The sequence below is a fragment of the Pipistrellus hanaki genome, assembly GCF_964339955.1.
Source record: "Pipistrellus hanaki genome assembly, chromosome: 20".
NCBI lineage: Eukaryota > Metazoa > Chordata > Mammalia > Chiroptera > Vespertilionidae > Pipistrellus > Pipistrellus hanaki.
The window spans coordinates 768,407-784,062 of NC_140522.1; the positions used below are offsets into that span (position 1 = coordinate 768,407).

General features: G+C 65.2%; 1 protein-coding gene across 1 annotated transcript in view; it reads left to right on the forward strand.

Annotated features, from left to right (window-relative positions):
* The window catches only part of KIF14 (kinesin family member 14), a gene marked incomplete at its 3' end in the record, with an annotated part of 120,296 nt that overhangs the window by 64,800 nt on the left and 39,840 nt on the right, over window positions 1-15,656 (forward strand). The gene's annotated exons all lie outside the window — the stretch shown is intronic.

Genomic DNA, 15,656 nt, shown 5'->3' on the forward strand with positions numbered 1-15,656 from the left:
CTCAGTCTCTGTCTCTGTCTCTCTCTCTCTCTCTCTCTCTCTCTCTCTCTCAGTCTTTCTCTCTCTCTCTCTCTCTCTCTCTCTCTCTCTCTCTCTATTTGCAATCAGAGCGGCGTGTGCGAGCGGCCTTGGTGCCGGCGCCGGCGAGCTGTTTGCTGAATGAATCGGCGGCCCGGCGGGCGGGCGGCTCAATGCCACCGCCAGCGCCGAGCTGGGCGCGGTGCCGCGGACATTGTTCCGGGGAAGCAGACGCGGCCGCGGCCACGGAGGCGCCGGCGCACGCACTGTGCACGTCTGCGCTCTGCGGGCCGGGCCCGGGGCGGGCTCTGAAGGATGTTTCTCTTTTTCCTCTTTTTCTCCTTTCAATTGAAACCCTGACAGCAGGGAGCGCCGGGCGCCTCTCGCACGCCTTTCCTTTTCTCTCCGGGAAACAGAACTCCGGCTCATTCTTATTCAGGAATAATGAACGGACCCGGCCCGTCGATACGAGGTCCGGGTCTCCGATCGATGCCTGGGCCTTTGTTTGTTTTTTTTTGAAAAATAAATAAATAAAACAAATAAACAAAATCTAATTAGTCTCAGGGGAGGGTCCCCTGGGGTGGCCTGGGGTCGCCGGGGAGGGAGCCCCTGGGGGGGGGAGGTTCTGAGCTGGTGGGGGTGCGCTGGGCCGAGCGTGGGAAATGGGGGGGCGGCCTGCAGAGACGGCGCCACCAGTGACCCCGGTTTCATTTCCATCTGGGGTGCCCACCTTCCACGTGGGGAGCCGGTGTCCTGTACGTGGGACGCGGTGGCCCAAGCGGACAGGGAATGAGCAGGGAGTGCCCTGGCCGGTGTGGCTCAGTGGGTAGAGCGCCGGCCTGCGGACAGGAGGGTCCCGGGTTCGATTCCGGTCCAGGGCGCGGACCTTGGCTGCAGGCTCCTCCCCGGCCCCGGGCCCTGGTCGGGGGCGTGCGCAGGAGGCAGCCCACCGATGTGTGTCTCTGTCGCATCGATGTTTCTCTCCATCTCTCTCCCTCTCTCCCTGGAAACCCATGGGGAGTGTCCTGGGGAGGATGAACCTGAGTCAGTGAATAGAGAGACACCGACCCCGGTGCGGCTCCCCCGTGGGACAGAGCGCCGGGCGGCGGACTGGGAGGTCCCGGGTTCGATTCCAGTCCGGGGCACGTGTCTTGGTGGCGGGCACATCCCCGGCGGGGGGCGTGCAGGAGGCGGCTGGTCGATGTTTCTCTCTCATCGATGTTTCTGGCTCTCTGTCCCTCTCAGTTCCTCTCTGTGTAAAATCAATAAAATATATTTAAAAAAGAGAGAAAAAAAGACAGGGAGGAGACTGGGCTGCCGACGGTGTGGTGGCCCTGGGAGCGCGGGGAGGCCCAGGCTGCGGGCTCTCTTCCGGCACATTCCGCCCCCGATGCGTAGCAGAAGCTAAAAAAAAAAAAAGATAAAATGAAAGAACAGAAATGCTGGCTGATGGGGTGAGTGAGTGATCCCTGTTGGTCGCTGCCCCTTCAAACCCACGTCCCCTTCCCGGCCAGAAACCAGCTCCGTCCGGATCCGCCCGTTCAAAGCGGGGGGGTCCCAGAGGGTTTGGGGCCCTTCAACGCCGCCCTTTATCCCTCCGTCCGTCCCCGGGGCCGGGGCGGGGGCTGTTGTTGTGTCTACGGGGCCATCGCTCAGATCCTCTTCTGGGTCTCCCTGAAGTGACGCCCCCCCGGCCCCGGCCCCCGGCCCCCGGCCCGGCCCCAGCGAGCTGCCGATCGCTCCGATCCATCGATCGGAAAACGGCCGCTTTGTATCGCTTTCATCTCGGCCGCGCTGGCCGGGCGGTTATGTCCGCGCGGGGGGCGTGCGGGGAGGCTCGGAGGAGCACTCTCCTGGGCGGGGGCGGGGGCGTTCCCCGGCCCCCAGTGATCGATCGATCGATCGGAGAAACTTCCCTGCCAGCACGCGGGTAATTGAATAATAATACGCGAACGGATCGATGTCCTGACCCTGGGGGCGGGAGGGGGAGGGGTTCGGAGGAGAGAGATCTTTATATTGCGAGTTAAAAATATTCTGGCCGTATTGTGGACAGGTGGGGGGGCACCTCAGAAGCGTCTGCGTCCAGAAAGCCCACACGGAGGGTTCAGGGCCGTCCTGTCCAGACAGAGGCCATCTCGGGGCCGGACACCGGGTCGGGGGCTGGACACCGGGTCGGGGGCTGGACACCGGGTCGGGGGCTGGACACCGGGTCAGGGGCTGAGCGCTGGGTCGGGGGCTGGACACCGGGTCGGGGGCCGGACACCGGGTCAGGGGCTGGACACCGGCTCGGGGGCTGGACACCGGGTCGGGGGCCGGGGGCTGGACACCGGGTCAGGGGCTGGACACCGGGTCAGGGGCTGGACACCGGCTCAGAGGCCGGACACCGGCTCAGAGGCTGAGCGCCGGGTCGGGGGCTGAGCCCCGGGTCAGGGGCTGAGCGCCGGTCCGGGGGCTGAGTGCCGGGCCAGGGGCTGAGTGCCAGGCCGGGGGTGGGCGCCCACAAGAGCCTTCGGTCTCTGGGGCTCACGGGAACAGCTGGCTCAGAGCGAGGAGCATCCAGGCCGAGAGACCTCTCGTCGTTTAAAAAGACGGAGCCCCTGAGGTGGGTGTAAAGGGCTTTCTCATGCAGAGGGCGGCGATTCGATGCGCAGAGCGGCGGGAGGAGCGCGGGTGCGAGTCCTGGCCGCCTGTGTGAGGCCCGTCCTCGGGCACGCCGGAGGGCTTGTCAGGTGACAGTAGCAGGCGATGGCCGCCTTCCGGAGATGGACACACACATACCACACACCTCTCTCTCTCTCTCTCTCTCTCTCTCTCTCACACACACACACACACACATGTGCACACACACATACACCTCTCTCTCTCTCTCTCTCTCTCACACACACACACACACGTGCACACACACATACACCTCTCTCTCTCTCTCTCTCTCTCACACACACATACATGTGCATGCACACACACACCTCTCTCTTTCTCTCTCTCTCTCACACACACACACACACACACATGTGCACACACATACACACCTCTCTCTCTCCCTCTCTCTCTCTCTCTCTCTCTCACACACACATGTGCATGCACACACACCTCTCTCTCTCTCTCTCTCTCTCTCACACACACACATGTGCATGCACACACACCTCTCTCTCTCTCTCACACACACACATGTGCATGCACACACACCTCTCTCTCTCTCTCTCTCTCTCACACACACACATGTGCATGCACACACACCTCTCTCTCTCTCTCACACACACACACATGTGCATGCACACACACCTCTCTCTCTCTCTCTCTCTCTCTCTCTCTCTCTCACACACACACACACACATGTGCATGCACACACACCTCTCTCTCTCTCTCTCACACACACACATGTGCATGCACACACACCTCTCTCTCTCTCTCTCTCTCTCTCTCTCTCTCACACACACACACACACACACACACAAGATCCTCTATAATAAAACCCTAATACACAAATGGACCGAACGGCAGAGCGACCGGTCGCCATGACGTGCACGGGCCACCAGGGGGCAGACGCTCCATGCAGGGGCTGCCCCCAGCCCACAGGCCAGCCAAGCTGAGTGCCGGCAGGGGCCTCCCTCCCCCCATCTCCCCTCCGGTCACCCCGCAGACGGGCCCCCCCCCTGATGGCCAGCTGGGCCCAGGGACCTGCCTGGGCAGGAATTGTGAGCCTGGGCCTCCGGGAAGGAAATGAAAGCCGGGGCCGCTCTGTCCCGGGCCAGGCCGACCAGAGGACGGTGCTGTGTCTGAAACAGAGGCGCCCCGTGAGGGTGTGGAGCCTGTGCTGCCCAGACCGTGGCCGGGAGGCCCGGCAGGTGTCCCGGGTGCGAGCGGCTGGCCGGCCGGGGTCCGGATGGCGGCGGGGCGGGCGCTGAGGGACGGGTCTCAGCTCGCCGCCGCCGGCCGGAAACATGCGGTAAAACAGAAAGTGTTTGTCCCGTGATAAACGCCACCTTTCGTTTCTCCCCGCCACCCGCCGGCCGGCCCCGGGGTGGGCTCTTTGAAGGGTCCCAGGGCGCAGGGGGCGTTGCCGGGGCAACGAGGCCGCGGCGAAACCCAATCCAAGATGAAGGGGACCCCCCAGGCCTCTGAGAGGTGACGGAGGGGCCCCCGGAGGCTCACCGCCCTCCTCTGGCCCCCTCCCCCCCTCCGCTCTGCTCTGGGCGCCGACCGGAAGAGAGGAGGAGGATTCTTTTTATTTATTTTATTTTGTTTTTTAAATTTATTTTATTGATTTTTCACAGAGAGGAAGGGAGAGGGATGGAGAGTTAGAAACATCGATGAGAGAGAATCATCCATCAGCTGCCTCCCGCACACCCCCCACTGGGGATGTGCCCGCCACCAAGGTCCATGCCCTTGACCGGCAATCGAACCCGGGACCTTTCAGTCCGCAGGCCGACGCTCTATCCACTGAGCCAAACCAGCAAGCTGATAATTCTTTTTTTTTTTTTTTTTTTTTAATATATATGTTTTTATTGATTTTTTAGAAGAGAGAGGAAGGGAGAGAGAGAAGGAGACACACACACACACACACACACACACACACACAGAGAAACATCCACGATGAGAGAGAACCATGGACCAGCTGCCTCCCGCACGCCCCACCCTGGGGATGGAGCCCGCACCCCGGGCCTGTGCCCTGACCGGGACTCGAACCCTGACACCCTGGTTCCTAGGTCGACGCCCAGCCCCGGACCCCGCCTGCGGGCTGTGCCGCCTGCTTCAGACTTTGGAGGCTGCCCATCGCCGTGCTTCTTCCCCACAGACGCCTCTCTCTGCCGCTCCCGCTCTCCCCCACGCTCTCTAAGAATCAGTGGAGAGGATTAAAAAACAAATAAAATAAAATAAAATAAAATAAACCCGCCTGTATGACGTTATGCCTGAGGAGGTGGGTCAAGGTCCAGCAGAGCCCAAGCCGGACGGACCTGGTGATGACAATGTGCTCGCCGCCCGCCCGCCGTGGGAGGCCAAGGTCGGGGCCAAGGTCAGGCGCGCCCGCCCCCGCCCCCGCCCCCTCCCCCGCAGGCCGGCGGACGGAGGTCTGAGAAGCACACAGGTTCCCAGCTCAGATTCTGTAACCACACACAGACCCGCCCCGAGGCACGGATTCCTGACAAAACAATTTCCTACGAGCCCACCTCCTCGCTTAATTTCTCTTTTCTCTCCTTTTTATTTATTTATTTTTATTTTTATTTAAATGGGAGCAGGGAGCCGGGGATAATCGCCTTCCCAGAACATTGCCCTGTAAAGACTTCCCGTGAATGTCCTCCTCCGTCTGAATAAAACCGGCAATCGGCGGTAATTAAAGCCGTGTTGTGCGCCGCGCGAGGCGCAGTCAACCTCCATTGTGGGCGCGGGCGGGGCGGCAAAGAGCCTCGGCTGTTTTGAAACATCTCAGAGGCCACAGGCCCGCGGGGAGAACAAGACAAGGACGAGATAACGGCGGGGACACAATGCGTACGGCACGCACTGCACCGCGACCACGGAGCTCGGCGAGGGGGAGGCGGGGGGCGGGGGGTCGGAGCGAGAGGAGTGAATCAGAATCTTTAAGAAAAGAAAGAAAGAAAGAAAGAAATGAAGCGCTTAAATGAAGCGGACTCTACGCTGGGGGCGGAGGAGGCAGGGGGAGAGGAGACCCACAGCAGAGGAAGTAAAAAAGAAACAGGATGATACATTGTTGCACAGAGAGGGAGAATGAGCGATACATTGTTGCAAACTAGGAAGAACGAGTGTTACATTGTTGCCAACCAGGAAGAGGAATGTGTGTCCTGTATCTTGGGGGCGGGGAGGGGAGCGGAGACCCACAGCCGAGGAAGTGAAATCTCACAGGGTGATACATTGTTGCGAAGAAAGGGAAATGAGGGATACATTGTTGTTGTTTTTTAAAATATATATATATTTTATTGATTTTTTACAGAGAGGAGGGGAGAGGGAGAGAGAGCTAGAAACGTCGATGAGAGAGAAACATTGACCAGCTGCCTCCCCCACACCCCCTACCGGGGATGTGCCCGCAACCAAGGTCCATGCCCTTGACCGGAATCGAACCCGGGACCCCTCAGTCCTCAGACTGATGCTCGAGTCTAGCCACTGGGTCAAACTGGTTCTGGTGAGATGAGCGATACATTGTTGCACAGAGAGGGAGAATGAGCGTTACATCGTTGCAAACTCGGAAGAATGAGTGATACATTGTTGCAAACCAGGAAGAGGAATGTGTGTCCTGTGTCTTGGGGGCGGGGAGGGTGGGGGGCGTGACCTCGTGGGTGCAGTCACCCCTCACACACCCCGGCCTCCAGGGCCCCGCCCACCCGCCACGCCCAGGCTGTCCCTGACGAGGGGCCCGGAGGGGCCGTGGGTGCCCGGCGGTGGTGATACCTCCGTGGGCATCGGGACGATCCAGACAGGAAGGGAGGGGGGGCGGGGAGAGAGGAACATCGATGATGAGAGAGAACCAGGGATCGGCTGCCTCTCCCCGCCCCCGGGGATGGAGCCGGCCGCCCGGGGACCCAAACCGTGACCTCCCGGCTCCCAGGCTGATGATGCTCACGCCCTCGGAAGCAGCTTCGCGAGAAGCCCAGCCGGAGCCCCAGCCCGTGTGGCTCAGTGGATGGAGCATCGCCCCGCGGCCGGAAGGTCAGGGTTCGATTCCCGGTCAGGGCACAGGCCCCGGGTGCGGGCTCCATCCCCAGTGGGGGGCGTCCTGCAGGAGGCAGCCGGTCCGGGATTCTCTCTCCTCACCCATGTCTCTGTCTCCCTCTCCCTTCCTCTCTGACATCAATTAAAAAACTTTTATTTATTTTTTTTTTAAAGAAAATGGAAAAGGAAAGGAAGCGAAGGGGCTCCCGGCCCCCACGCAGGGCCCAGAACTGCTGACCCCGTCCGGAGGGCCCCGAGCAGGAAATGCAAGATTTATAAGCGGCGTGAGCTCTCCTCCGCCCCCTTCTTGGGGAGAAAAGGTCTTAATAATTCAGAGCCCGCCCTAACGACAGGGAGCGCAGGGAGGCACTGATGGGGCAGATCAATCGGCCTGTGGTGCGGCCGGCACCCCCCTCCCAGGGGGACCCCCGGCTGTGTGGGCACCGGGCGGGCGGGCGGGCGGGCACGGGGGCGGCGGGCGCGGGGCTGGGCGCCCTGGGCCACCTCCCCGGGGAGAGGCCCGTGTGCCCGACCGCCACCGGCTCCCCACGCCCGCTCGGACCCGGCTCCCATGATGCCCGTTGGAAGCCGGTGAGCAGCCCGGATGCTCCCATCGCCCGGACCCAGAGCCGGCCCCTCCGGCCGGTCCAGACGGGCGAGGCCGGGAAGACGGAGGGTGTGGGCACGGCCCCCAGGGGGGCGGGGGGCTCATCCCAGGAGAGGAGGGAGGGGTGCGGCTGAGAGAGGGGACGGCAGAGGCGCCCGGAGACCAGGAGCCGCAGGGCCCCCGCAGGAGGGCTCCGGGCCCGCTGAGGAGCCTAAGTCAGGCTGCGGCCCCGGCCGGTGTGGCTCAGTGGGTAGAGCGTTGGCCTGGGACTGAAGGGTCCCGGGTTGGATTCTGGGTCGAGGGCACAGGCCCGGTTGCAGGCTCCATCCCCAGTGTGGGGCGTGGATGGTGCTCTCTCCTCATGGATGTTTCTCTCTGTCTCTCTGTGTCCCCCATCTCTCTCCCTCTTCCTCCCTCCCTCCTCCCCCTCCCCCCTCTCTGTCTCTGTCTCTCTCTGTCTCCCCCCTTTCTCCCTCTTCCTCCCTCCCTCCTCCTTCTCCTCCTCCCCCCTCTCTGTCTCTGTCTCTCTGTCTCTGTCTGTTTCTCTCTCTCTCTCTCTCTCTCTCTCTGTCTCTCTCTGTCTCTCTCTCCCCCCTTTCTCCCTCTTCCTCCCTCCCTCCTCCTTCTCCTCCTTCTCCTCCTCCCCCCTCTCTGTCTCTGTCTCTGTCTCTCTCTGTCTCTGTCTCTCTCTCTCTCTCTCTCCCCCCTTTCTCCCTCTTCCTCCCTCCCTCCTCCTTCTCCTCCTCCCCCCTCTCTGTCTCTGTCTCTCTGTCTCTGTCTGTTTCTCTCTCTCTCTCTCTCTCTCTCTCTCTGTCTCTCTCTCCCCCCTTTCTCCCTCTTCCTCCCTCCCTCCTCCTTCTCCTCCTTCTCCTCCTCCCCCCTCTCTGTCTCTGTCTCTGTCTCTCTCTGTCTCTGTCTCTCTCTCTCTCTCTCCCCCCTTTCTCCCTCTTCCTCCCTCCCTCCTCCTTCTCCTCCTCCCCCCTCTCTGTCTCTGTCTCTCTCTCTCTCTCTCTCTCTCCCTCCGGTCTTTGCAGCGTCCTGCTCTCCCCGTTTCTGTTTTCACTTCGGCTCCAGCGTCTGACCTTGCCCAGCGGAGGCCCAGCGGCTCCCTGTCTCTCGGCGGGAACCCCACTCACCCCGCCGCCCCCACCCTCGGGTGCCCCCCTTCCCCGGCGTGCAGGAGCTCACGCCTCCCTCTGGCCTCCCCCTGGCCTCCCTCTGGCCTCCCCCTGGCCTCCCCCTGGCCTCCCCCGGGCCTCCGTCTCCCCTCCCCCTGGCCTCCCTCTCGCCGGCCCTGAGAGCCGGGAGGGGAGGGGCGGCCGGCTCTCCGGCTGGGCTGCGAGTGTCCTGCTCCGGCTGCGAGGAATTCGGCCTGACCTTGGTCCCCGAGGACTCAGCCCGGCCTTTCCCCCCAGCTCGGAGGCACGCCCGGTAAAGGAGTCGCTGGAACCCGGGCGGGCGGCTCAGTGGTCAGAGCGCCGGCCTGCAGACTGAAGGGCCTGGGGTTCGATCCCGGTCAAGGCAGGTGCCCAGGTTTCTGGCTTCATCCCCGGCCCCTGTCGGGGTGCGTGCGGGAGGCACCCCCTCAACGCGTCTCTCTCCATCGATGTTTCTCTTTCTCTTTCCTCTCTCTCTCTCTCTCTCTCTCTCTTTCTCTCTCTCCCCCTCTCCCTCTCCCTCTCCCTCCCCCTCTCCCTCTCCCTCTCCCTCTCGTCTCTCTCCCAACCTTCTACTCTCTCTCAACATCAATGGGCGGAAAAATACAGAAGAAATCACTTAAAAAAATTTATCTTTATTGATTTCAGAGAGGAAGGGAGAGAGAGATAGAAACATGACGAGAGAATCATGGACCGGCTGCCTCCTGCACGCTCCCCGACTGGGGATCGAACCCTCAACCCGGGCCTGTGCCCTTGTGGCCGGAATCGAACCCGGGACCCTTCCGTCCCCCAGGCCAGCGCTCTAACCACTGGGCTTCACCAGCCAGGGCGTCACCCCATTTTTTTTTTTTTATATAAAAGGGTCACTGCTTGCTGGCTCTCTCGGCATCTTCAGCACACCGCGACTTCGGCCTGGCGTGGCCCCCCCCCTACGTGGCCTCTCCCCCCGTGGCCTCCCCCTCCCCGTGACCTCCCCCGTGACCCCCTGTGACACCCCCGTGACCCCCTGTGACACCCCCGTGGCCTCCCCCGTGGCCTCCCCGTGGCCCCCCGTGGCCTCCCCCCCCCCCACGCCTCAGGGAGAAAGCTTTGACGCCTGTCAATTGTTGAACGTGCGCGGACGGCGTGCTCATATTTTATTCAGTAAATAGTAATGGCGGGAGGGCCGGGCGGGGGCTGTGTTAGGCCTTTTCCCGGAAAGGGGGCGGCCGGCCATCACCCCCCCCATTCCGGCCCCCGGAGAGCTGACCTGTCGATAGTCCTCAGCCGCTCGGGGAGGAGGGAGGGGGAGACTCGCACCGCGGGTCCCGGCTCGCCCTGGGAGGGCCCCGGGCTCGGGGGGTCAGCGGAGGGCGCCCGGGCTCTGACACACCCCCCCGTCCCCACGGAGGCTCCCCGACTCCGAGACGCACCCGCCTGCCCAGTGGGGACTGTCCGCTCGGCCCCGACACCGCCGGCCGCTCCCCGGCCGCTGTCCTGCCTGAGACACGGCCTCCCGTCCAGGGGCTGCGCTGGGCGCTGGTTCTCGGCGTGAAGATGGGGTGGGGGGCCTGGGGGCCTGGGGGGCCTGGGGGGCCTGGGGGACCTGGGGGGCCTGGGGGCGGGGACCAGGGGCCCCGTGTCCTCCCCACGCTCAGCCTCCTTCCTCCGGGACCGTCTTCTGCCAGGAGCCCCCAGGGAGCCGTGGACGCCGTGTGGGGACCTGTGAACCAGGAGGTCAGGGTTCGATCCCCGGTCAGGGCACAGGCCCGGGTGCCGGCTGCACCCCCAGTGTGGGGCGTGCAGGAGGCAGCTGGTCCGTGATTCTCTCTCACCACGGATGTTTCTCTCTCTCTCCCTCTCTCTCTCTCTCTCTCTCTCTCTCTCTCTCTCTCTCTCTCTCTCTCTCTCTCTCCCCCTGTCCCTTCCTCTCTGAAACCAATTGAAAAAATATATATATATAAGATAAACCAATAAAAACATATAAAAGAGAGATTCGTGCAATTCCACGCGGGCTTCAATCCCGGCCACTCCCTTCGGAGAGCGGGGACCCTGGACCGGGTTCCAGAATCCGGGCCAGAGGAATCCCATCGGCCTGGCCTCTCCCGCCCGGTCTGGCCGCCCCCCTGTCCGGCCGCCCCCCGTGTCCAGGCCCCTGTCCGGCCGCCCCTCGACCCCCACCCCCTCTGGGCCCCTGTCCGGCCGCCCCTCCCCGGCCGCCCCCCCTGTCCGGTCCCCTGTCCGGCCGCCCTCCCCGGCCCGCCCCCCTGTCCGGCCGCCCCCCGTGTCCAGGCCCCTGTCCGGCAGCCCCTCGACCCCCACCCCTCTGGGCCCCTGTCCGGCCGCCCCTCCCCGGCCGCCCCCCCTGTCCGGTCCCCTGTCCGGCCGCCCCTCCCTGGCCGCCCCCCTGTCCGGCCGCCCCCCGTGTCCAGGCCCCTGTCCGGCAGCCCCTCGACCCCACCCCCTCTGGGCCCCTGTCCGGCCGCCCCCCTGTCCGGCCGCCCCGTCCAGGCCCCTGTCCAGCCGCCCCTCGCCCTGCGGGAGGGGCTGCCCGCCGGGAGGAGGGGAGCAGGGGAGACACGGAGTTTTAAAGGATCCATTTTCTCCGATCTCGGACTGCGGGCGGACGGAGAGGCAGGGCCATTAGAGTCCCCGGCCGCGGCCATTAGTCGCTATAGAAACCGGGAGCCGGAGCGGGAGGAGCCGCAGAGGGACCGGGCGAGGGGCGAGGGGCGAGGGGCTGGGCGGCGGGGGGGCCAGGGGCCAGGGGCTGGGCGGCGGGGGGCCCCGTGACCCGGGGAGACGGGCCGGGGGTGCCCTGTCGGCCTGTCCGTCCGTCCGTCCGTCCGGACGCTGCCTCGGTCCGCCTGGCCTCCGGGGGCGGCGGGCATCGGGGGCGTCCACACGGAACGGACAGGACCGCCCGGACAGCAGGGCGAGGGGACCGGGGCACGGGGACCCCGAGGCCACGCAGGGCGCACGGGCGGTGTGGGGTTCCTGGGAAGCAGCCCCTCCTCCGGGGGTTCGGGGCCCAGAGCTGCTTTCGCCCCCTGGTGGAGCGGTCAGCACCGGCCTGTGGCCCTGCCCCCTGCCCCTGTCTGCAGAGGAGACCGTCTGAGGCTGGGGGCGTCGGGGGGGCGTCTGAGGGGGGAGCGTCTGAAGCGGGGGCATCGGAGGGTGGGGGCTCGGGGACACGGGGACACCCCCCCCCAGACGGAGCACCCTCCCCAGCTGGGCCTGCAGGGAGGGCGGCGGCCGTGGCTCTGGTCCCAGGTGAAGGTCCCGGGAACAGCCCGGCCGGGTGGCTCAGGGGTGAGCGTCGACCTAGGAGCCAGGAGGTCAGGGTTCGATTCCCGGTCAGGGCACAGGCCTGGATTGCGGCTCCATCCCCAGTGGGGGGCGTGCAGGAGGCAGCTGATGGATGTTTCTAACTCTCTAACCCTCTCCCTTCTCTCTGTAAAAAAAAAAAAAAAATCAATAGAATATATTTAAAAAATAGTTTTAAAAAAGGTCCATCAGGATCTATATTTAAAAAATACATTCAGTGTCTCTGGGGCCGAGGAGTTCCTGGCTGCGGGGGGGGGTTTGGGGGCGGAGGGGGGGCGGGAGGGCTGGCGGGGGAGGGGGGTTTGGGGAAGGGGGTTTGGGGAGGGGGGTTTGGGGCTGGGGGATGGAGAGGGGGATTGGGGTGGGTGGGGGTTCGGGGCTGGGAGGGGGCAGGGAGGGCTGGCGGGGGGAGGGGGGTTTGGGGGTGGGGGATTGGAGAGGGGGGATTGGGTGGGTGGGGGTTCGGGCTGGGAGGGGGCAGGGAGGGCTGGCGGGGGAGGGGGGTTTGGGGGTGGCGGGGGAGGGGGAGGAGGCTGGCGGGAGCCCCCGGGCCCAGCAGCCTCAGGTGGCGGGCGGCGGCGGGCGGCGGGCGGCCTGTAGAACCGGGCGGGTGGTCCTGCCCTGGACGCAGCAGGGACACATCTTGACCCAGAACTTACTCAGCCGGGGCGGCCGCTGCGATTCCGCTCGCCTGCCCTTTGCGGCTCAATCTTGCCTCTCGCCGGGAGGAGCGGCCCCAGGCCGGGGGCTCCCAGCTGGTCCCGGGGGCCGGGGGCCGGGGGCCAGGGGCTGGGGGGCCGGGGGGGCCGGGGGGCCGGGGGCTCCCAGCTGGTCCCGGGGGCCGGGGGCCGGAGGGCCGGGGGCCGGGGGACCGGGAGGAGCGGCCTCAGGCCGGGGGCCTCAGCTGGTCCCGGGGGCCGGGGGCCGGGGGGCTGGGAGGAGCGGCCTCAGGCCCGGGGGCTCCCAGCTGGTCCCGGGGGCCGGGGGCTGGGGGGCTGGAGGCCGGGGGCTCCCAGCTGGTCCCGGGGGCCTCAGCTGGTCCCGGGGCCGGGGGCCGGGGGGCCGGGGGCCGGGGGCCGAGAGGAGCGGCCTCAGGCCGGGGGCCTCAGCTGGTCCCGGGGGCTGGGGGGCCGGGGGCCAGGGGGCCGGGGGCCGGGGGCCGGGGGGCCGGGGGCCTCAGCTGGTCCCGGGGGCCAGGGGCCGGGGGCCGGGGGCTGGGGGCTGGGGGGCCAGGGGCCGGGGGCCGGGGCCAGGGGGCTGGGGGCCGGGGGCCGGGGGCCGGGGGCCGGGGGCCGGGGGCCAGGCTCTGTGGTTTGGACGCCCCCCCTCCCCCGGAGGCCTGCCGAGGGCGCCGTGCCGCTGCCTGCAGGCTCGGGGTCCGGGCCGATCCATCACGGGCGGAGGAAACCGCCGAGGGAATAAATCTCCGCAGGAAGGACGGGGAGGAGGACGGGGCCATCCGGAGGGTCCGGGGTGCCTCCCCCTCTGTCCCCCTCCCTCTCCCCCTCTGTCCCCCTCCCTCTCCCCCTCTCTCCCCCTCCCTCTGCCCCTCTCTCCCCCTCCCTCTCCCCCTCTCTCCCCCTCCCTCTCCCCTCTCTCCCCCTCCCTCTCCCCCTCTCTCCCCCTCCCTCTCTCTCAAATCAATAACCTTTAAAGCCCTCTCCAGCTGAAGGATCCCGACAAAGCAGTTAGCATTTTTTTTAATTAAAAAAATATATATTTATTGATTTCTCCCAGAGAGGAAGGGAGAGGGATAGAGAGTTCAAATCATCGACGAGAGAGAAACATCCACCAGCCGCCTCCTGCACACCCCCCACTGGGGACGTGCCCGCAACCAAGGCACATGCCCTTGCCCGGGGCGCCCTACCCACTGAGCCACACCGGTCGGGGCAGCAGTTAGCCCTTTAATTCAGTGACGTCTCTCCTCTCTCTCTCTCTCTCAGGGGGATGTGATCCGAGGCAGTTGGGACCGCTGGGGGCCTCCACAGCACCAGGGCCCTGCTGGGATTTTGTTCACACACACACACACGCACGCACGCACACACGGGGACACACACATACCCACGCACACATGCACGCACATGCACACACACATGCATGCGCACACACAGGCGCGCACACAGGTGCACACACACTTGCACACACACACACACACTTGCACACACACGCACACACACGCGTACACACATGCGAGCACACGCGCACGCACACACACAGGCGCACATACACACACATGCACACACGCGCACACACAGGTGCACACACGCACATGCACACATGCACACATGGGGACACACATGCATGCACATGCATGTGCACACACAGGCACAGGCACACACAGATGCACGCACACGCGCACACACAGGTGCACGCACGCACACACTTGCACACACGCGCACTCAGTAAAAAAATGGGGCGTCGGGGGGAGACAGACGAACCAGCCCCTCGCTCCTCGGCGGGCTTTGGTCTCGGCCGCGGCCTCCGCCTGTCCGGGCGCCCGGCCTCTTATTTATCTGTCTGGATGCTCCGGGCCCTCCTCCGGCTCCATTGTCCCGGGGCTGCGTCCGGGCCGTCCGTCATCCTGTCCGCCGGCGGGGGCCGGGGCGGCCCCGGGGACACGGTTTCTCCGGAGAGGCCGGAGGGAGGATTCCCCCCCCCCGGTCCTCCCAATCGCGTTCCCAGAGCCGGGGGCCGAGGAGCCGTCTGTGCCCGTCTTTATTTTTCACATTTTTTGTTTTTAAGCCCCGTGGGCCGGGCCCCTGGGCCGCGGTGCTGGTAGGACCGATGACGACGGCGTCTTTCTGTTCCCGTCACGCACAGGAAGCCCGCGTGGAGCCTGAGCTGTGACCGGGGTGACAGGGAGAGGGGGCCGGCGGCCGGCGTGTGCCGAGCGCCCAGCCGGGCGGGCACGTCCGCCGGGTCCCGACCGAGACTGACGGGCCGCACGTCCTGGCTTCCTGGCGGAGCGCGGGCGGCATCCATCAACGCAAGCAGTTTTCCACATCCCCTCCTCCTCTCCTCCCCCTCCTCCTCCTCCTCCTCCCCCTCCCCCTCCTCTCCTCCCCCCAACCCTGGCTCTTAGGAAGCTTTACTACAGTGGTCGGCAAACTCTTCCGTCCACGGAGCCAAACACCCACAGCACCACAACGGACGTGTCTCTGGAGAGCCACGTTGCCTTAAACGTAAACTTCTTCCAACGCCACGTCTCCCACACAGACCCGCCCGGGCCGTGGTGTCTGTGGAAGAGCCGCCCTCCAGGGGCCCGAGAGCCGCAGGTGGCTCGGGAGCCGCTGTTTGCCGACCACGGCTTTGCAAGCTCTAGCCGTGGTGGGTGCTCAGACATACGTACACACACGCACACGCACACACACACACACACACACACACGCACACGTATTTTTAAAGTTGCTGCAGGGAACCACCGACCAGCTGCCTCCTGCACGCCCCCTAATGGGGATGGAGCCTGCCACCCGGGCCTGGGCGCTGACCGGGAATCGAACCCTGACCTCCCGGTTCCCAGGTCGACGCTCCGCCCCGGAGCCACGCCGGCCGGGCCCGATTCGGTCTGTGACCTGCCCGCCCTCAGCGATTTGCTCAGACGCCACCTTCCCTGTCTCCGCCCCGAGGCCTGGCAGGAGCAGCGCCCGTTCGCGGCTGTTCTGGGGGGGGGGGGCGCCCCGTTCTCGGCCGTTCCTCGGGGGTGACCCTCCGACCTCCCGCGATGGATCGGCCCGTCTCCGGGAGGGCTTACCCGGAAGGCCCCTGGGCGACGGGGCGGTGTAAACAGGAGAACGCTAATTCCTTTCCCTTTTAATTGCATGTTTATCGATCTCCTCCCCCTCCCCCCACGCGCTTCCCGAAGCCAGGAGATGGCTGAACCCGCGACCTCCGATTGCTCACGTAAT